This window comes from Phragmites australis, chromosome 20 (assembly GCF_958298935.1).
Source record: "Phragmites australis chromosome 20, lpPhrAust1.1, whole genome shotgun sequence".
In the NCBI taxonomy this organism is placed as follows: Eukaryota; Viridiplantae; Streptophyta; class Magnoliopsida; order Poales; family Poaceae; genus Phragmites; species Phragmites australis.
The window spans coordinates 11,314,255-11,337,163 of record NC_084940.1 but is presented as its reverse complement, the minus strand read 5'-3'; the positions used below and the strand labels follow the sequence as shown (position 1 = coordinate 11,337,163).

The following is a 22,909-nucleotide window of genomic DNA, read 5'->3' as shown; positions in this document are numbered from 1 at the left end:
AATTAACTAGAAGATAAAGTTGGATTTAATTAATAGTTAGTTGGATTATTATCGAGACTCTTTAGTTGACCGGCTATATATAGTTGACAATAGCTATGTATTAGAATCAAATAAAAAAATAATCAAAATAAATATCAGAGCTCACTTAATAGGGTGATCTAGTTATCTCAGTTACCATCTTTAATATTTACATGCATGGCTGCATGGTACACTTGATGATAAAGATGTCACAGAAGCAATTTGTACTATTTGAGAAAGAAAAACTCCTACTACCAGAGAAAATGTTTGTTTAGATAAATATTTTAGGAACAGCAACAGCTAACACAAGACTCAGGGACTAGGACACATGCTCCCATATTTCATCAATAACCTCGCATATCTACGTACTTTGTGCAAAGTGCAAATCAGGCATATTTCTTAGTTTGATTTCGTTACGACTTAGAATAATCTGCAAAACGAAAACAATCCAGTGGCGAAAATGCAAATCGCCCGTAAGACTTGTGAGCAAGTGCAAAATAAGAATACAACAGTATAAGTTGCTTGATCTACCAGTACAGATCACGGCTCCTCTACGAGCATAAATACTAAATACAGCAAAAAAAACTGCTCCTCCACGAGCATATATTTTACAGAATGCAATACTGACTATGCATAGCACTGTTACCAACGGAAACCAATCCCCGTGGGCTCTCTCATCAAACCATCTTGTCTCTAGTGCAACCACAAAATATATTTTCAAATATAACATACTTCACAGGTTTGAACAGACTCAGCTATCATATATCATTACCCATTCATTTGTCTGTCCCCTTATCGCATCACCGGGACATACGACGTCAGAATTCCGGAGCCACATCTTTTTTGAGAATGAATGTCACTTGGGGCATGGAGATGTGCATTTTGCCATCTTCAACGGATACTATTATAGCAGATACTTTAAAAAATTATCATCTATAACATAATTACATTATTTCCTAATGCTATTACAGTATCCACTATTTTTTTTATCTCCAGTAGCTACGCTATTTTATACAACTAACATACTCTATGAATAATGATAAAGTTGCAAGAGAGAATCCGCAAGTTTACCGTCTCACGTATTTTTGCCACGGTCATATCACTGTTGATGCTGAAACAGACTCCGCTGGAGTGCTCTTCGGACGTTGGAGTCCGCCGCATCACTGTACAGCTCCTGTAGCACTCGAATAAAGATTTCGTTAGAGTTAGCCTAAGGCCGCAGCAAAGGGAAGAAAATTATGTGAGACTCTCTGCAGAAAGATCTCCGTGAGACCTTGATTTACGCCGTTCGTTCTGGATCCAACGGTCTGATTAAACACAGGTGAGAGAAAGAGAGGACACGTGTCACACGGAGATAAGGGTCTTTCTGGGAGATCCGATCTTATATAATTTGCCTCCCTCAGCAAAGTGGTAGATTTTATGAATAACACTAGTGTTCGTTATGGGGCTTTAGGTCCATACACGGACATGTGTAGACAAATATGCACTAAACCGCTTATACTAGGGGAAATACAGGAAGGTAGATACACATCTAACAGTAGTTACGCCTGGACATTCTAGGCTGTTCTGAATGGTTGTAACCACTATCCAGGTTACAGCTCCCAGATACTTCACACTGAATTATCAGACAAATGAACTAGTCACTTGCTGCAACAACATTAGCTGTTTTCCAAATTAACATATAGTCTCCGAGCCTCTTCCAATGTATCTACTTCGAAGACTTCATTAATCCAAAACATCTGCATGTTCCGCATTGGATATAAATCAGGGAGCTCTATATTGAACTCATTTAAGGCCTCCGGATTCATGACTGATGCCATAACATTCTGCAAAAGTATAAAATTCGTCAAATATACCTCCAGAGAATTCAAGTACATTACTAACACCTGACCAACCAGTGCAACAATTGTCCAAGTCATTATGGAAATATGCAGCATATATAAAAAGGAAAATTAGGTATATATAGCTCATTAGACACATATAACATAAGACACAATCAAAATGACTACAGCCACCATAAATTCAGAAATCACCTACATATTTTTTATTTTTAATACTTTTTCAAATAATAAATTAAAAATAAATCCGTAGTAACGAATTTTTCAAATCTGAACCTTTTGGCCATGCCATGGGCCGTGGCGTAGCTAAATGGGCTGCCACGCCAAGACCCATGCAGAGCAAGGTTTTGACACGCCACAGCCCATGACATGGCCAAAAGTTCAGATATGAAAATTTAGTAGCCAAGGGCTTTCACCACACAGTTCTTTTACAAGGATATTTGTTACACAACAATTCATAGGTTGGTAGAATAATGTCAATGAGTATAATCTGTCGAATTTAACCTTTTCAGAATCATATATAATTTGTTAGTTGGAATGCTAGATAATGTCCTACAAAGTTGATCAGAACTTAAACAAGCTTTAACAAACAATGGATGCATTAACTCACCAGAGTTCCCTTCCAACAAGCATTAAGGATGATAAATTTCACAAGTTTCTCTTCCAAGCGATTTAAGACTTTACCCAACACGGATGATAGCTCCAAGTCTTGGCAAGAGAAATCAGGAGGAATTCCAGTTATTCGCAACGACTCTTGTGTGCTTCTTCAACATTTTTTCTAGGCAAGAACCAATGATATGCTGTAAGTCTGTACTGCTTCCATCTTTTGAAAGCTTCAAATTAGCAGAAGCATCCAGAGGTGCAACTTTCAGCCCTTCCATCATCAGCCCAGCAACAGCACAGGGACGATCCATCATCTGCTAAAAGAACAGGTAAATTTTTTTTACAAATATGTGTTCCATGCAAATCAGAAAAGTAAATCCCTGTACATTATTGTAATTATTTCGAATGTAGATGTAGGATTGATTGCCTAAAAAAAGCGTGGTACTGCATCTCCTTCCAAGAATAAAACCAGCTCGCGAAATTTTCACTTTTGGTATTTTACTGTCCTTAATTGCCTCTGTACTTTCAATATCATTTAGACAATTTTCTAACACCAGCATAAGGACGGTTGCTACCTGCATTAACAAAGGAGAAGACATCAAATGGTGAATTTAAAGTAGAGGCCTCGACTGAGTAAAGCAGAAGATAAAATCAAGCTTGAGATCACAGAAAACGACTGAACAGCATTAAGGAGTTGTGAGCGGACCCAGAAATATAAAAGGTAATACAGTTGAAACCTCTGCATGGGTCAAATATAAGCAGAAAGAAACCTACTCAGCAATTGAATTGCATGGACCTACTGTCTGTAAAATGCTTCTGATGAAAGAACAAACACGGCGAAACTGTACTCATCAAACCATCCTTTAAGCAATTAGACATGGGTGGTGAAATAACACATTCTTCAATCAGGTCAGCATGGCTGGTGTCACGGGAGTTAACAATAGTTCGTGCCTACTGCCAAAAAACAGATAATATAAGAACATAGCACACAAAATGTAATTGCGTATTTACAAAGCAAAAGTTCTGAATATTCAGTTCCAAACTCTGACTTGACATTATGCAGAAATAACATGATCCCAAGCAATTTGCAGGATAAATATCATTATCCGCTACCTTTCCCAAGAAGGATTCACAACGGTAACCTACAAAATTTGTAGGAAATTATGTATCAAGTTATTTACATTTTTAGCATAGTATGGCTGATGGCTATTTTGGAACTTGAAGTTTGGCCAAAGGGTCGATTGAACCTCCAAGTTCCAAAAGATCTAATCTAGTCCTTCAAGTTTTCATATTGGGCCAAATCAGGACCATACCTTTCAAGTTTTCATTTTGGGCCAGATCAGGACCATACCTACTTGACATGCCACATGGGGTGCTGACTCAACACCTAATCACCACCCCTCATAATAGTTAGCTTTCTCACAACCTGCAAACAGACCAACTTGTTTGTATTGACCCCTTTTGTTTGTGTAAAAGCTTTCTCATCACAAGCTCAAACACTTCGGTAATGTGTAATGTGCTGAAAACCATACAATGTGAGGCCAAGGAGGGAGGGCAATTTGGTCTTTTCATGGGCTGCGAGTCACCCAAAGAGAAGGGATGATGATTAGGTTGAATCAGCACTCCATGTAGTGTGACAACTGACAACTAAGCGGAAATCCAAAATTGGCCCAAAATTGTAGACTTAAGGCACTAGATTGGTACTTTTAAAAAATTGACCTTTTGGCCAAACTCTAGAAACCATATTAATCATTCAACACTATTGTATTCGAAAACTAATAGCTCTTTTTACAGTAAATACATAGTTGCACTCACGTTAGCTGCATAACATAGAAAGCATACATCATGGCCTATTTACTACTACAAAAAAAGCAAAGTAAAACTATTCATTAACTACAAAGCATACAAGCATACTAGCACAAACATCAATTTTCTCAGGTCAAAAATCTTTGGGACTGCGGTGCACCTCACTTTACTCAGGGTACCATCAACCTGCCATTTTCTACAAAGCATGCAAGCATACTAGCACAAACATCAATTTTCCAGTCAGATCAAGGTCATACACAAATCTTACGAAGAATAACAAGCATTATCAAAAACCAATTTGGTTTCATGCATAGGAAATCGATCATGGAAACGATTTTCTTGATAAGGCAATATATGGAGAGAGGAACAAAAGGACTTGCACATGATATTCATTGACTTGGAGAAGGCTTACAACAAAATACCGAGGAATGTTATATGGTGAGCCTTGGAGAAACACAAAATCCTAATAAAGTACATTACCCTCATCAATGATATTTACAATGTAATAATAATGTTGTGACAAGTGTTTAGACAAGTAATGGTGGCAATTAAAATAGGATTGTACTAATGATCAGCTTTGAACCCTTATGTTAGGATAAACACCTACTGGGAGGATAGTCGGGCGGCGTCGGCTGCTAGGGGGAGATATTAGACCATAGATTGGGAAGACAAAATAGTATGGGAGACTTAGATGAATTCTTCTTACTTGCTTTGATCTAGGCGTAATGCCACATATATATAGGCGGACTACAAAGACTCTATTCAAATAAACTCTATCTCTAATCTTATCTCTAGTTTAAATCCAACCCTATCTCTTAATCTTATCTCTAATTCTCTCCTGATTTAAACTGACCAAACTTTATCTTATCTCCTAAATCGAACCTGATTCAAACTAACAAACCAATAGAGTGAATAGTGCTTCCTGCACCTAACACTTCACCCCTCCTTGCAAGATAGATCGTCCTCGAGCTGTGGTGGTGGCCATAGCGGTAACCTTTGTTAGCCCCATTAGTTGCATTTAGCCTCCCACCCGATGCCCACGAGCGGCTTCCACTAAGCCATGCCTCTCCTCTCTACACGCGTGCATAACGGCCAAACTTCATTGCACGTTGACCCCATCCAAACCCTTGAAAGTGAGAAGGCCCACTCCACACGACGTCATTGCCGAATTGGCGGGTTTAACGTCTGCCGTCGTGTTCTCCCGCCCTGGCGACCCACACATGGCTACCGACCCCGCCTTGAAACCGAATGGGCTCCGCCTCTGCATCGCGCACGCATTGGCCAAGAAGCCGGGCACCGCCAACCTCCTTCCACTCAAAACCGTTGCGCACCTCTGCTACCACTGCAACAAGTTGAGGCAACACAGTGATTGTTGGGAGGGTTACCACCGGAGTGTCGCTCGTAACCACAGGAAAAAATCGTCACTGGAGAGGAAGTTGCGGCACTGGATGACAAACCGTGTTGCAATGTGGCCAACTGACATGTGGTGTCCAGCGACCGCTTGTCGATGACTGCTAGCTGCAAAGACATGGCGGTCAACTGGGAGGATATGACGGCTACCTATTGCACCAAAGCACCAATCTGTTGTTGCACACTCTTCTGCAGGTCGGCCACCACCTTGGCCAAAGTCTCTATGGCCTTAGAGCTAGCGCCCTCGCTGGAATCGGAACTTGGCAAGGTTGTTGTCGGTGAAGGTGCTTGTGTTGGTTGCATGTGTTGGATGTCCAACTGGCAACAACTGTCGTAGATGCAGCACCCATGGAGTGCGATATGAGCTCGACCTGCATCGTGTGCTGACCAAAACCAAACAAACACCACCACATGTGTTTCCACCACAAACAACTGCACCTCCTCAGCGCCGTTGAAGACCTGGTGAAACACCTCCTTGATCACCAGGTATAGCAAATAGCTCACCGTGATGTGAAGAATACCGTATTCGAAACCTAACATCTCTGATACCAAATGTTACACCCGCTAAGAGGATAACCGGGCAACATCGATTGCTATGGGAGATATTAGACCATAGGTTGGGGAGATATAATACTAGGAGAGACTTGGATTAATTCTTCTTATTTGATTTGATCTAGGCGCAATGCCATGTATATATGGGGCATTCGCTTTTTTACCACTCTGAGGAAGTGGCAATCGCTCATGTGCCATCATGTCCCACATGCATAGACTCAGGGTGGTCCGCATGTTATCCTCAGCAGCAATTACCACTTCTTTAGAGTGGCAACTAAACAATTATCCCCGTATATATAGCTGGCTAGCCGGCCTACAAAGACTCCATTCAAACCAACTATATCTCTAATCTTATCTCTAGTTCAAATCCAACTCTATCTCTTAATCTTATCTCTAATTTTCTCTTGAATTAAACTAACCAAACTCTATCTTATCTCCTAAATCAAACCTGATTCGAACTAACAAACCAATCGCGTGATACAGTACCGCAGTTAATGTTCACACGTGAGCAGTAATTCCTGCACCTAACAACTTATTTATTTGCTTTGGTGATAGATGAGGTCACAAGGGACATATAAGTAGATGTCTCTTGGTGTATGCTCTTTGCTAAAAAATATACCTACCCAAGATTTTATTTCTTAAAAAAATTAGCTTGGTACCATTGTAAATATGAAATTGGAAAATATCATTGACAAATAGGCCATGGGCTGTATGTCAGTGAACATCAATGCTACGCAGCAATTTGCCTAATTTTGGTCAAGGTTCTTCCTTTTCCAAGTAACATATTCACAAGTCCCCAGACACACCCCCATGGGCTGGCACACCTTGGAACATGGGTGTACAGCTGTACACTCAATTTTTTGGGCAAAAAATTGATAATATATTGTATTTAATAGCTGTTGATATCAGTAGTTATTAAAATTTGATAATTATGTGTTATATTCTGACTCAACAGACCATTTATGCTCATATGGACCTTTTCTTACTATCGCAATCCACCATCTCAAAGCTTAATTAGCTCCCGGTAAGGTGAAAATAGATCGGATTTAGACAGATAATGCTCTTATCATATTCATATCTTTTTTTATTGGATTCAAAGTTTGGATTGGATATTGCAGATACAGATTCGAATATGGATTGTTTCAGAGTTAGAATCAAACCAGAAATAGACTAAAATAGTCGAGTATTACTCGTGCACACGGTTGTGCAAGCAACAGGTAGCGTGATAGCAATCATGTCAGCTAGCATTAAGATTGTATGGTTTTCATCTCCATTCCGAAGCCATCTATCATCTTCACTACGATAAACTTTTGTAAGTATATAGATTCACATATATAGCAAAATCTCACCCAGAGTACTATTATCAGTCACCATCGTTTTTTAGGAGTCGATAAAGCCTAAAGGAGTCCATACAGATCAAGCTTCTAGGTAAGTAGATATAAAATAAGACATGCATATCAGAGGTTTTGTTACAAGGAAAAGAAATCGAGAGCTATTTCTATTTCTTCCACGCACACAAGAGGTATGCACACTAGCACATAGAAATACTATAAATTTTATCAAATGAGCATAATATAGCAAGCAATAGCTAGTAGCATAATTCAAAATATTATATTGCATAGATAGATATAATCCATACTCTATTCCATACATAGTTTTGGTTTGGACGAGAGGCAATGGATCCAGTAAAATGTGGATAACCTGATCTAAAAATCGGATAATCCGTATCTGCTGGATTTTTTAATACCATACCCGTATCCATATCTGTATGAAACCATCCATATCCGCACCCGCATTTATATGGATTTCTAAAAAGGCTTAATGTATCTGTATCTATATCTGCACGGATTGAGTCAAAAACTATTTATTCCGCTTTCACCCTTAGCACCCGACGGCCCAAATATGCAACATACCCTTGTCGTTGAGCAATTTTTTTAGTTATGTACATCCATTATTAAAATATTAGGCTGGCCACTGCGGGGGGGGGGGTTTAAAATAGAACAAAACTGAAAACCATGCAAGTAGAACAAGGACATGGTGGCAATTACGGGCACTACAAGCAATACTGTGCAGAAGAAATCATATTCCATACTCTCAGTGAAACAAGTATACTACTAATAAACTTGCCTGAGGTTGCCACTTTGAAGGGAGAACTTTAGCAGCATAAGCGTGAACCAATCCTTGCTTCTGTTGGTATCTTGCAGTTCAAGAGTTTCAGTTCAGTAGAATAGCAGCCAGTGCAATGAACTAACTACTACAGTCTATCATATGTTCTGTTGATGCAATGCAAATTAGCAAACATACATTTTGTGAGCCCAAAAACTTCAATCTCGGAAAATAATTTGGTGAACTTCTGTTTAAAGCACGATATCAGAAGTAACATCCTGGATATAGGAAAAACAAACAATGAGCATACCATGAGATCAAAATGTTCGTCTTGTCAATCATTAATCATGGTGCTTGTATCTGATAGGAATCATGGTGCTTGTATCTGATAGGAGTTGAACGACGATAAATTCATACCAAAATCTAGTAGGCATCTCCAAAGAGTCTACAAACTTTCCCAAGAGACTCTTGCTCTCAGCCTTTATACGATTTCTGCACCAAGAGTAAAAACAGTTAAGTGATATTGGTAATAGCACACACTGGCAAGCCAATATTGTTCCACCTTACTTGGAATCCACCAGGGAGAAAGAATTTACAGTAATGCTAGTTTTACTGCACGATGCAAGTAGAACAGTCCTTGTCCAAGCAAACTTTAAACGAATTGCTCGAAAGTTCTGTACAGAAATCTGCATAGAAATGGAATAGCTATAGTGACATTTTGGATGGAAAATTTGGAACTCAAGTTAAAGATTAGCAACATACAACAACACCAACTCGAAGAGAATGTGGCAGTGGAAGCTGCTGATTGATCATCCAGCTCAACCACCAGGCCCTGCATGTATATTCCAGTAATGACCCCGGCGTACACTCCACCGCACTTCTCTGGCAAGCCATCCAATGGCAGATTCCCCCTGTAGGATGGGCACCATGCCATCGCTGTCTTTGTAGATGGCACCAACATGGTGTACGATCCCTTCTCCCCAACAGAAACCATCTTTTTATTCAACCCAGAAACATATGCCAGCTTCCCTATAAATCGAAGACATATATCCGCCGGCGGCGCCGTGGAGGCGGACGGAGGGGAGGTAGTTCCATGCGAGGACGCGGATCTCGCGGCCAAGCGCGGCAGGGCCTAAGTCGAGGAGGTAGTAGCAGACGGAGGCCGCAGTGGGGGAAGAGGAGGAGGCGGGGGAGGGGTCGGAGAGGGAGAGGCAGTGGTTGCGGTAGGCGGTCGGGGAGGCCGCGGAGGGGAGGGATAACGTGTCGACGATGAGGACAGGGTGGGAGATCGGCGCGAACAGGGCCATGCTGAACTTCGAGGTAGGGGTTGAGGCTGTGGTGGTGACGACCTTTGGCCTTTTGCATGGCGGGGATGCAGAGGCGGGGGAAGAGGGGAGGGAAGAGGCGCAGATGGTGGGGCGGCGGAGGCGGAGGAGGTGAGCTACGGAGAGACGGCGCAGAGCGGGATCAAACAATACCATGCCTAGTCAGTGATGTCAGAGGATGCAGTGCGGGGGAGGGGAGGGGGCAAAAGAGAAGAAGGCGAGCGGGAAACAAGGGGCCAAGGATGGGGCCCCTATTGGCAATGGGGTGACATTTCAGATGGGTTGTGGGCTGGGCCTGGTATTGTTGGGTTGGGTCAGGGAAACAAACGGCCATGCTTGTCGGTTTCGGCCTTTTTTTTATTTTGTTACGATTCCAAAAGAGAGAAGAAAAAAACGATCATAGAGTTCATGTTTTGAACTAAAATCCATATGGATCATGTTGAAATTTCGCCTATCTGAACATATCCAAGAGATTTCTCTATGTTGACACCGCTTTACTATTAAGCCAAATTCTCTAACTGCTCTTAGCGTGATGGTAAAAACGTGAGGGTATGACTTCACCCACCATGTTCAAATTTTGATACCTACGATTTACACATGTAAGAGTGTTTTTTGCAGTTTTATTACATAATGATGTGTGCATGTGTGTTACCTTGTAATTGAAAAAAAAAGTTAGCTTGTGCCCACTTGTCAGCGAAATTCTCATTTAAAATATCAATGCCCTTATTAGTGCATGCATAGCTTGTCCGATGGCGGCACCGAAGAGCCTTGCGTGCCTCCTTCGCCCGCACAATCTCACGATCTAATCTCCTCTTCCAAAAACAGCAACGAAGACAATCATGCGAGTAACTATATATATTTTGCGCTGCATATCTTACTAACACGACGAGGGGCTCCGGTTGGCCAGGTCATACGCCGACGACAGCGACGGGGGCGCTGCCGAGGGAGCGACAAGAACAATCGATTCCTGGGACCCCTTCGATCGATCGTGCACTGCATGCGCTCGTTGATTAGTCGACCGGTCGTTCATTTTTGGGAGGTCCCATGTGTTCTCACCGAAACTATGATATGTGGGGAGTGAGTTGGGAGGTGGTGTGATCTTCGGACCCTTTTCGACGATACAAGTCTAGGTTTTATAGGAATTTCGCGAGGACCAATAGAAATCGCTTAGGTCATGTTTGGGCACAATTTCGTAACCATTTCACAGGAGACAGTGTAGTTCCCGGCATCGGACAGGAGTCATGTAGAATTCCCACGTATTCCCTCTGGTCATAAATACATGTTATTTTGAAAAAAGTCCAATCAAAATTTTAAAATTTAACTAACAATAACTTTTAAAATATTTAGTTTGAAAACTTAAAATAATACATGTAGAATTGTCTAGAAATTTTTTCATAATATCCAAACTTCAATAGACTTTATAAATATATTCTAATATAAAATAGTAGTCGAAACTATACATTAAAGATTATATTTTATCTAAAATGATATGTATTTACGACCGAGGAGAATATGTCCTAACCTATACCTTACCTAACCTATACCTCAAAGCTCTGCGGTGAAAAAACACAACCACCATTGCGTATTTAAGATAGCCATGCTCATTTTACGAGCTAATAAGTTACTGATCCCAAAGGACGACCATGATAACCAGTTGCACCTTATGCCAAAGAAAAAGGGAAATAGTAGTGACGTGAAAGAAAAAGGGAGAGGTGGTAGCATGCTCGTCCTAATTTGCGAGCTAGTCGCTACATGTGTAGTGCCAACTACAGATTAAAGATCATCTGTTGCGAGACCATTAAATAATTGCCAAAGTCTGTTTGTCTTAGCCGCGATAATACGGCTCGGATGTAATATTCCTGAGCACCAACCTGCTGATTCCTTTTGCTGTCCCGCCTTGTTATTGTGTGTATACATACATATATATCCTCACCATTAGTGTTTCTGTAAGCCAGGAAAACCATGGGCGCTTCTTCGGCTCCTAGTTTGGGAGCAAAATACGTTGCAAAGGTTGGAGAATTTAGAATCGAAGTGATGAGTGGCCTTTTCTGTACTACGGGTGTGTACATACTTCTTTTCTTATGGGTTTTTAAACATAAGTATGTATATCTTAAAAAAGTATATGCATCTTAAAAAAGTATATAATTCACTTACAAAGAAGTATTATACATCTCGGAAAATTATATATATATATATATATATATATATTAAAAATAGTATATGCATCTCAGAAATTACTATATATTTCAGTTATATATAGTTCCAATTATGAGTCGTATATTTAGTTTACCCTTGAGTGCACGGAAAGAAGTTAAATCAGATAACGATGTTTGGTGTACCAAGTGGATAAATAGGAATCGCTGAGTGGCCATCGCACAATAAGCATCATTTTCCTATGGCTGATGACGATTGATGTATCATCCATGGACACCAATCAAACACAGGACGAAAGGCAGAGCAACTTGGACGCGCACATCTGTCTATCTGTCTGTCTCCAATTGCTGCTGTGTTTGTCCAGTTGAAATTGTTTCTGTTTTTTAAGGCCAAATTGGTGCTGTTGACGAGCACGAAGCCGGAGCCAGGCTCTCTGCACACAAGTACGTGAAGAACTTTGTGGCTGGTGGCGCGAGCTGATGCCCGGAATCCAAGTGCCTTTTCCTGTGAAAGGAGAGCTTGAAAGCAGCAGAGCAGTGTGTTGTGTTGGAGACTTGGAGTCGACGAGGACCTTGTGTTGCGTCTCGGGCTAATATGCGGCGCTCGGTGCTCGGTTATAAATATCCTCGGCAACCGCTTGCTTATTATGGTTACTGGATGATTCCATCTATACTATTTTTATAAATCGAACGATTACCTATCAAACTTAAATTAAAATTTAAAAAAATCCAAAAATTTGATAAAATTCAACCGATTTTTACCGAATTCCATCAAGTTACTGTGCAATTACCGCGATAACCATGATTACCACCGCCGAGTGGTTTTCAAAGGTAAAACACATTTGTAAACCTTATTTGTGCTCCATTGATAGCTACCGCATTGTTCATGGCCCTAGCGCATATCTATTGGGCTCATACGCTAGCTCTGATGTGGATTTGTAAATGGCTGATCGAAAGTCAATCTGGTCTATACTAGTACTTGAGTAAAGCCGTGCATGCTCGGGTTACCTTTTCTCTGATGGGCATGTTTGGATCATGTCCACATATTTTTACTAAACTATACATAAACTGCGGCTAACGATTTGTTTGTCACACTTTATACAAGATTTTGACAAATGTGTAAGCATATATCATGTAGGTCACAGGATAAGAAAGGGTGACAAACCTACTTTGTGGCGTGGTAAGTTACGGACATGAACCAAGCGTGCCCAGATCCCCGTACTTTTGTTAGACGGATAGCCATGCTCGTCTAGCTAATGACACGAGTTGGATGGGCAATAATGTTGATTGATCTAGCTTGACACGGTCACATTGCCCTGTTACTTAGCAGGTAGGAAGATACAAACGGTTCTACTTGACTAAGGACGAAGAGAGAATCTTTATCTTTCACCGCCACTTCATTTCGACAAAACAATCGATCGAACACTGATCGTCAGTTGTCAAAGGATGATTAGCACCGGCCAGGACCAAGCATATCTAGGGATTAACACGTACGCAGGGTACCTCAAAATATCCAAGCTCATTATTCCCTCCGGTTATAAATACATATCATTAAAAAAAGGTGTCGGTTAAACTTTTGAAATTTTAACTAACAATAGCTTTCAAAATATTTAATTTAAAAACCTTAAAATTATATATATATATTTGTCTAAAAATATTTTTATAATGTCATAGATTCAATAAAATTTTATAAATATATTCTAATAGAAAATAATGGTCAAAGGTATATGTTGAAGAATATGTCTTATTCAAAACCACATGTATTTCATAACTGGTGTAGTTCAACATTAGTGGTAGTAAGGGCCTGTTCGGTTAAATTGAGGTTTTCTAAAAGCTGTTGTTTAAAAATTATTTTTAAATTAGCTTTTGATGCGAATGAAATATATAATTTATGTAATATTTCTCAGAATATTATTCCTCAGAAGCTTAAAAACTCTATTCAGATAGGTTTCTGATTTCTAGCAATAATACTAATTTTTACCAGTTTTTATTTCTCATACTGATTAATTCAATTTTCTACTTCTAAATAGCAAAAGTTAGCGTAAACAAAATAGACCCTAAAACTTATCTCGGCGGATGGGCTGAACAAATGGTGATTTCCAAACGTATTGGCATGCCAAACTTATTACTGGACGGAACATTTTTGTCACGCACTACAGCCCACGTAACGTGTCACAGATAGACGACGTGTGTGACGTGGAGGCCTCTCGCGGCACAACTCCGTGATTAGGCACGTGAGGTGTCTGGTATCTGATGCATGACAAATCCCATTGACTCTGACTCCACATGGAGGCGACAAGTGGCCGCCTACCAGCTATGGACCCAGTGTTTATCCGAGAGAGTTTCTTCACCCTGGCCATGCGACTTTCATACACACATCAGAAGATTCTAGAGGACCTCATCGAGGGCCTAATTGTTTTTTTATTTTAATGGGCTATCCTAGCTTTTAAAATCAAAATCTAAAGTAAATAGGATGATTCTACACTCCACAATTCACAATATGGGATAAGATTATACTATAATTTACAATTTAGAAAAATATACTTCCAAAATATTGTGACACATATTACCCACCATGTCATTATAAAATAATGGTTCGTTTCTTTTGATCTTTGCTTCTTTCTCCATCGAGTGTGCCGCCGCTCTCATTGTCCCTCCAAACCCGAAGCATCACCGCTCATGCGCCTTTCTTCTCCAACTTTAGCGTCACGCCACACACACAGATCTTTGCCCATGGTGAGCCCCGTGTCGTGACTTCGTGGCTAGAGCACCACACCACCAACAGGAACACGCCCGTGACCTCGCCTTTGGCCCCCGCCCACCATAGCAGCGCCACGATGAGCATCTTTGTCGGCAGCCGCATCTTATCATTATCCCGCCACCCCACTTCATCTCTACCGAAGCTGAGTCCGGCTATGGCTCCTTCAAGTCCGTGCAGTGCCGCAACATCCCTTCCTCGTCGCGTCTGCCAACGAAATGGCCACCACCGTAGACGACCAAGCCTACCACCGCAGCACCTGTTATTTGCCTCTGAGCGCCACCGCGTTGATCTCCCTCCTCCGTGAGCCCCTTCTCCTCCTTGCTTGTCTACAACACCATCTCGATGCCTAGAATCCGTTTTGGGGGTCGGCTCAGCCCCTCCCTCATCGGACTTGTAGCATCTAGGCCCCTAAGTAAGTGGTAAGTGTTTCGGTGATTACTGACAATCATATCATTGTGACTAACAAGTTTGTTTTGAAGGGTATCAAAGATTTAGTTTACAATAATGATTAAGTATTCTTGGTCCCTAAAGCATTTATATGGACGATCAAAGGACATGGGCATTAAAATTAAGGATATTCTAGTTCTAAGTGTCACAAAGAGATGAATGACACTTAGAATAGTATATGTTATATTTTCTTAGTCTTTTGACCGTACTATAAAGAGGGGCTAAGAGTAGTAGCTTGATCTAATTTAGTCTAGACTTGGTTAGATGCACACTTATGAAATTCTTGTACTATGTAGCTTAGTGAAGCTCATGGATGAGTTGTCGAGAAGTTGGAACTCAAGGATGATTGAATTGAACGAGTTTAGAAAAATTTGCAGACGTCAATTGGTTCGGAGCCTAGCAGTTTGAACTCGCCAGAGTGTTTTGATTCATAAGTGAAATCCCAAGTCAACACGCTGGATGGTCTGACGTTAAGGATAAATATGCTGGAGTGTTCTCAAAAGATGTGAATTTTCTAAAGAAGATGAAGTCCAACGTGCCAGATGGTCTGACATTCTTTTAAAGGCTTTGCTGGAGCATTTCTTGCAAAGAAGATATCTCATATGGTTTTCTATAGTTGTACACACCAAATGGTCTAGCGTGTAAACCGGAGGCTTCGCCAGAGCATTTCAAAATAGTAACAGCTAGTGACAACTGGCATTGGCAGTGTTTGAAAAATATACACGCCGGATGGTCCCGCGTGTATGAGCCGGTGCACGCAGGACCTTCCGGCGTTTACAGAAAAAGTGGGTGGTTGGGCAACGACTAGATTTGGACCTCTAGCCTATAAATACCCCCTCACTCGGTTTCACTTCAATCCCTTGCAACCCAGAGGAGCCTATACACTGTGTGTCATCAATAAGCAAGAGAGAGCACTTGAGTGATTTGCAAAGTCCATAATTGGAATATTAAGGACATCATTAGTGCATAGAGAGTAGCAAGTGTGCATCTAGCTGTAGTTTAGGCTTAATCTTGGTCAAGTGAAGCTATTGACTTATTACTCTTGGTGGTTGGCAACACCTAGCCGATCTTTGGTGATTGGAGATGTTTCGGTGAGCTCTTAGAGTTCTTGTGGAAGTCCTATAAAGTGGATGTACTTGGTTTGGTACCCGCCAATCTGAAGATGGAGAAGTGGCAATCATGAGGGAGCAATTGAGTCTTGGTGACTAAGGAGGAGCGATATCCTTGGTGAATGCTCCAACGAGGACTAAGTGGGAGTGCCAACTTCTTGATATCTCGAAAAAAATTGTGTCCTTTTGTCCATCTTTCTACTTTCCCGTATTTACTTTGAGCATTTATATTTTTGTAAGCTTTTAATTCCATAATTTTCTTAGTGTCTTTGCTTGCTTATTTTTGTTGCCTTGCTCTAGCTTGTTCATGTAGTTGTATTATATTTCATCTAAGATAAGGTTGCTACTTGTTCTAGTATTCGGTAAAAATATTTTTAATTAGAGCCCAAATTCATCCCCCTCTTAGACCATTCGATCCTTTCAATTGGTATCAGATCCAACTCAAGAATGTGTTCAAAAATGAAATGGTGGTTGGTTTGAAGGAAATGGTATTCGAGAAAGACAAGTTGTGTAGTATTTGCCAAGCGGGGAAGCAAGTTGCAAGCTCTCATTCATATAAGTTCATAATATCTACATCAAGACCCTTGGAGCTACTATACATGGACCTCTTCGGACCAACAACCTATGAAAGTCTTGAAGGTAATATTTATTGTCTTATTATTGTTGATGATTATATAAGATACACTTGAACTTTCTTCTTAGATGACAAGAGTAAGTGTCGAGAGCGGTTTAAGAAACAAACTGATCTCTTCTATATGCTGAGCCCAGGAATCAATCTCAACACACAATGACTTTATTGATGATAATCATTACAATATCCATACCTTAATCGGAAAAACATCTTACAAATGATCTTCATAGGTCAAAGAACCATTAACTCTGTAGTAGATCCTAAGTGTAGTCTTCATCTTCACCGATAACTCCATAGGATGAATTCGACGGAGAACACCTCCCTAGATTTCACCTTCTTGAAGTCTTTCAATTCTTTCCCAACTAAGTATTTTGATTATAGCAAGTGTGAGCACATATCGTACTCAACAAGTTGTGAATGAAATAGTATGCATATGAAGGCTGTAACAAGAATAAGGCTAATTGGCTCTTTTGCAGAAATCAGGATTTAAGTAAAAATATTTGAAAAACGATAATAATTAAGTGAATAACAAACCACATCAAGATTCCAACCATCTTGACTTGACCAACTGACCACCTAAACCAAGGTTCTAACCACCAAGGTTGAACACCCAACACCTCAACCATGGCTCCCACCGCCAAAGTTGAACTAAAGACAACCCACCTCAATCACGATTCCCACCATCATGATTGACCCATACCTCAACTATGGTTTCCACCACAATAGTTGACTAGACTAACCTAAACATCAAATTATAATCATGGTAGGTTTTCTATGCTACTCGTGACCGTGAGCACGGTTGAATATTTAGTTTTAACTCTACAGAGGTTGTACTTTACCCACAAGTAGTGATTTTATCACCCGCAAGCAGGTGACTAAGTCTCTATTTTGCCCGTGCTGATCACAATGACCACAACAACACAAACTCATCAGAGAACTCTACGACCACAACGACATAAACTCATCAGAGAACAAAAAGCGGGGAGTCTCATTCAAATATATTATAGAACATAAGTTACAATCATACTCTTTACTCCTTGGTGGCCTCCACCCGAAAGACAGACATCACGCAGTCCACTGCTCCTTGACACTCCCGCTGCAGTCTCTTCTCAGCTTCGGGTCTGGCAACCACAACTCCCTCCCGGACAAGGTCTAGGTTGAAGTTGGGGTCACGATTGCGGTAGCACAGGAAAATGTACTCTACAGTCGACCTCACCGCATGCGCTACGTCCTTTGCACTCCACAGGGCCAAGGTAGCTAGGAGCTCAGAAAATTTTTCCGCCAGGACCTTGATGGCATAGGCCCAGGCCCGAGACGTGCGATTGTCCTTTGGCTTGGTGGCTCTCAACTCGAGGCTCCCCAGGGGATCCACCAGCGCTTTGAAGGCATCCTAGAGAATGCTGATGGTAGTGCAATTGTCCTCCTTGAGCTTGGAGTGCTCCGCGGAAAGCGCAGCCTTCTCCCGTTGGAACTCACCACACCTTTGCTGCAGCAAGCACCCGGCCTCCCTTTCTTAGGCCAGCTGTTTCTCCAGCTCTACACACCTGCTGGCTGCCACTTTCTTCTCCTTGACCAGTCTATGAACATAAGTAGGGATACGACTGACTAGAGCGAGCAAGTCAGGGGCCAGCACGGGCTCCTCGACTGGTGCCATGAGGACCAGAACCACCGCCGACACTCCAAGGGACAAAGCTAGAGCTGGTGGAGGGACCAGAACTGAAAGTGCATCTAGCCCCTATGTGTGGTTTTGGTAATTAATGACAATACCTATGGACTAACAGTGGTGTTGAGTTTGTTAGTAGGTTGTTCCATAGATGATGCATGGATGAGAGATATGCATGAGCTCTAGGTAAATGGGGAGATTGAGAATGCATCAAGATGAATGAGCTCTAAGTGATGCTCATAAGAAGAAGAAGAAGAAGCTCAATAAGATTAGCAATAAGCTTGAAGGCTAAGTTACTTGTGGAGATCAAGTAACTAAAGGTATGAATTGTTAATAGAGTTTTATGGACTAACATGTGTGCTATGTGTTTAATAATGAGTGGGGTTAGGTTCTATATGAAGATTGACAATATGCGTGAAGGCTAATAAGTTACTTGTGGAGATCAAGTAACTTAAGGTATAAATGTTGTCATTTAGGTTTTATGGACTAACCCATGTACTTTGTGCTTGAGAGTGAGTTGGGGTTAGGATCCATAAAAAGGCATAAGTTGAATTGAAATCATATATGCCAAGAGTGAAGAACAAGAGTGGACTCCATATATGAAAAAGTGAATTCTTTGAAGATGTCGAATACAAAATGGTTTTCTATGGCAAGACGGTGAAGGGCAAGCAAGACTCGGCTGCGATGGGCCATCCGTGGTGAAGGGCAAGCAAATGGCTTGGCGCCGAAGGACCAAGGCGGTGGTGAAGAGCGAGTGAAGGCTTTACGCCGATGGACCGTGCGAGGCCATGTGAAGCTATGGATGATTCACATCAATCATATGAAGAATCAAGAAGAGATGGAGTGAAGAATATATGGAAGTTGGCAACCCTCAAGGTTTGAAAGAAAAAGAAGCGGTACTTGAAAGTTTTCAAATGCTCAAAGTGGTTCAAACGAGTTTTATCTTTGAATTTGAGTATAGGTATGCCGCACTATTAAAAGGGATGCAACATGAGCTAATTGTCACGTCTTAGTGCTCAAGAGTTCCCAACCAAACCCAAAGTGAGAGTTTGTTGTTAAGAGTCCGGAGCGGAAAGTGCGGAAGTGTCCAAAATGGGTTTTGGAGTGTTCCTAATTTGATCCTATGTGTTTTAGGTCATGAATTCAGTTGGGATGTGTAGCCCTCTGAATAAGCTTTCCATAGAGTCCAAAATCGTCAAAATCGGACTCCGGAATCAAAAGTTATCGCCGTTTTTCGGAGGTCAGCTGTGCTGTGGCCGGAGACTCCGGTGTAGGTCGGATACTCCGGTACCTGGAAAGGCCGGAGACTCCGGTGAAGTCCGGATACTCCGGTGAAGTCCGGATACTCCGATGAAGTCTGGATACTCCGGTACCTGGAGTGGCCGGAGACTCCGGGAAGTCTCCGGGGCTATTTTCTAGGTTAAGTGCCGACCGGAGACTCCGGTGTAGGCCGGATACTCCGGTAAAAGTCCAGAAAAGAGCATAACAGCTAGTTCTGACACATTCTGTGACCGTTCTGACGCCGTATTTGGATTTAGGTCTGGATACTCCGGTGTTCACCGGATACTCCGGTCAGTTCTGTCAAAAACAGTAACGGCTAGTTCTTTGGAGTGGGCTATTTATACCCCACTCACCCCATCCTTTGGGGCTGCTGGAAGGGCACGAAAAGAACACATTTCTAGAGCCAAAAGAACCTCCCCCACTCCATTTTAGTGTGTGATTTGAGAAGAAAAGTGAGTTGGGTTGAGAGATTGGAAGATTGAGTGAAAGTGAGTTCTTGAGCACTTGAGTTCTTGACAAGAAGTTCTCGAAGCGTTTGTTACTCTTGGAGGTGAAGCCTCCTAGCCGGCTAGGTGTCGCCGGTGAGCTCCCGTGCTTGTGGTGAGCCGCGAAAAGTTTGTGAAGGTCGATCTCGCCTCCGGAAGGAAAGAGATCAAGTTAGTGAAAATCGAGCTCAAGTGTGACCGAGCTTGGAGAGGAAAGCGGTTGAAAGAGACCCGGCTCGTTGGAGCTTCCTCAACGGAGACGTAGGATTCACGGTGGTGAATCCGAACTTCGGGAAACAAATTTTTGCGTCTCCTCTCTTGTTTCCTTACTTTTAAGTTCTTGCTCAAATCTTTGTGCATATTGCTCGATATACTTGTTTGTGTGTATTTGAGTGTAGGTTCTTCATGAATCTACTTGGAATCATCTCCGAGAACACACGACATCACCTGGTTTGAGCTAGAACTCTCTACTCATCATTTATATTCAGTTTCGGGCTCAGTTCTGTACAGAACCCGGAGAATCCGGCCTTTACCGGAGTTTCCGGACCTGTACACACCGGAGTATCCGGACTACACCGGATACTCCGGATGAACAGTAATTTCAGGCATATAAACAATGTTTTCAGCCTTTTTCAATTTAAGTTTTATTGCATATCTCTTGCTAGAATTGAGTAATTTTTGTCACCTTAGGATTGTAATTTCCACACTTCTTTAGGGTGATTGTGCACTAGTTGAGCCTAGCATATTTAGGTTTTTCTCTTGTGAAAAACTCGTTAGTTTATATTCCGCTGCAAGTTTAGGCCAACGGTAGAAAGGGTTGAATTTTTGTAAAAACGCCTATTCACCCCCCTCTAGGCGACATCATTGTCCTTTCACGAACGTCCTGCGGGGGCACCGTCAGAGGGGTCATGACGGGAGCCGTAAGATCTACCATGGGTCTGTGACAAACAATAGAATTACGGAATCAAGAAGGAAAGGAATTTCAAGGTATCTATATCTACCTAGAGAAACTTACCGCGACGGCGGGGAGCTAAGCACAAGTTTGGTCCTCATGAAGCCGTCGAATCGACTGGTCGGGGAAGACAACCCCGCTATGGGGCCGCTAGTACTCATGGTCCTGTGCGTGCATTTGGACGCCTCCGCGGTAGACGAGTCCTCCACCGGCCTCTTCCCACACTGCGTAGATGCTTGGTCCACGACGGTCTGGTCGGAGCGCATCTGGTCGGTGCGGGTCTGGTCATGAGGCCTCTAGTCGGACCTGACCTGGTCGGGGCATGCCTGGCCTGGTCGGGTCTGGTTGTGGGGTGCCGGGTCGTGGTGAATCGGGACAGAGCACTGTGGATCGACCTCCTGCTGGCCGGCACCGTTCGCAGGGACGCTACCCGCGATCGCCACCTGACCTTGAGTAGATTGGCCGCCTCCTCGACCAGATGGGTTGGTGTCGCGACCATGTCGGTAGGTGTTCGAGGCAGCAACGGGCGACCGGGAGGGCTGGCGTCCCCCACGTTCAATCTCTCATAAGACCTCCTCGACCTCGTCAACTATTGGTCGCAGGACATCTACCTCGGGAAGATGCTGAAAATAACTTGAACCATAAGATCCTGACTAAGGAAAAGACTTAGAGTAGGAAACTCTGGAAAGATGCTAAACATACCAATCTAACCTGAGTCCTCTCTGACGGGGGAGCTCACACATGGGGACACACGGAGGGCCACGCTTCCTAGCGGCCGCCGCCATCAACGACCTAAACCACAAGTCGATGACCTCATCAGGAAGATCTGATTAAAAGGAATAAGACACCACTCAACCAACACCTAGTGATAGGGGGATGACTGTGATGTCACCTGCGCCGCTCTCCTGGATGTCATCATCACTCCGGGTGTATAGGTATGCCGGGTGTGCTCCCCGCCGTAGGGGACACAGTCAGCGCTTGATGAAGTCATGGACGACGTTCGACCCTGACATGCCACCTTTTGCGAGCGTCTTAACCTGATCGGCAAGGGACATCAGTTCTGCGGTCAACGTGAGAGAGTTTCCCTAGCTCTCCGCAAGGTGCGCCAGCACATCCGGCACCCAGAGGTTGTCCAAGGAGTCATCGGTCGTGAGGTAGAACCACTCTTCCCTCTAGGCCGACCACGACAATTTGAGATTCATCTCTAGATAGGAGCTCGCGACGCTGTCACGAAGACAAAAGCCGCATCTCCTAGTGGTTGGCCCGGGCTACAACCTAGCCGTGTAAAAAACCCGGAAGAGATCAAGGCTCGATCCCAATGAAGTTTTTGCACAGGTGAGCGAAGATGCTCAACATGATGATGGAGTTAGGGTTGAGATGGAGGTGGCAGATGTCGTAGAATGAGATGATGGTGGTGAATATCTCAGAGAAGAAGGGGACGAGACCCGCTAGGAAGAACGAGGCCCGCTAGGAAGAACGAGGCGAAGATCATGATCTCTCCCTGGCGGGGAGCAGAGACCTCCCCCCCCCCCCATGGCGATATCCTGAAGACAAGCGGCAGGGAAGCAGGCGATTCTTATACATCTGCTTCAGCTTCACGGCGGTGCACTTGGACTTAGGGAATTCAGACTCCTTTCCGGTGTGCGGCGCCATGGGAGTATGATGGTGGTTTTAGCAAAAGACGGGAGGAGGTCGGAGGCGATGGGCTTTGGCGCAAGGGCTCCGGGGGCTTATGTCCTTCTATTTATAGGATCGACTCCGTCCCGCGG

General features: G+C 42.7%; 1 pseudogene; it reads right to left on the bottom strand.

Annotated features, from left to right (window-relative positions):
* Positions 1 to 1,400: 1,400 nt before the first annotated feature.
* LOC133901450 (uncharacterized) lies at positions 1,401 to 9,814 on the bottom strand (annotated as a pseudogene).
* Positions 9,815 to 22,909: the final 13,095 nt, after the last annotated feature.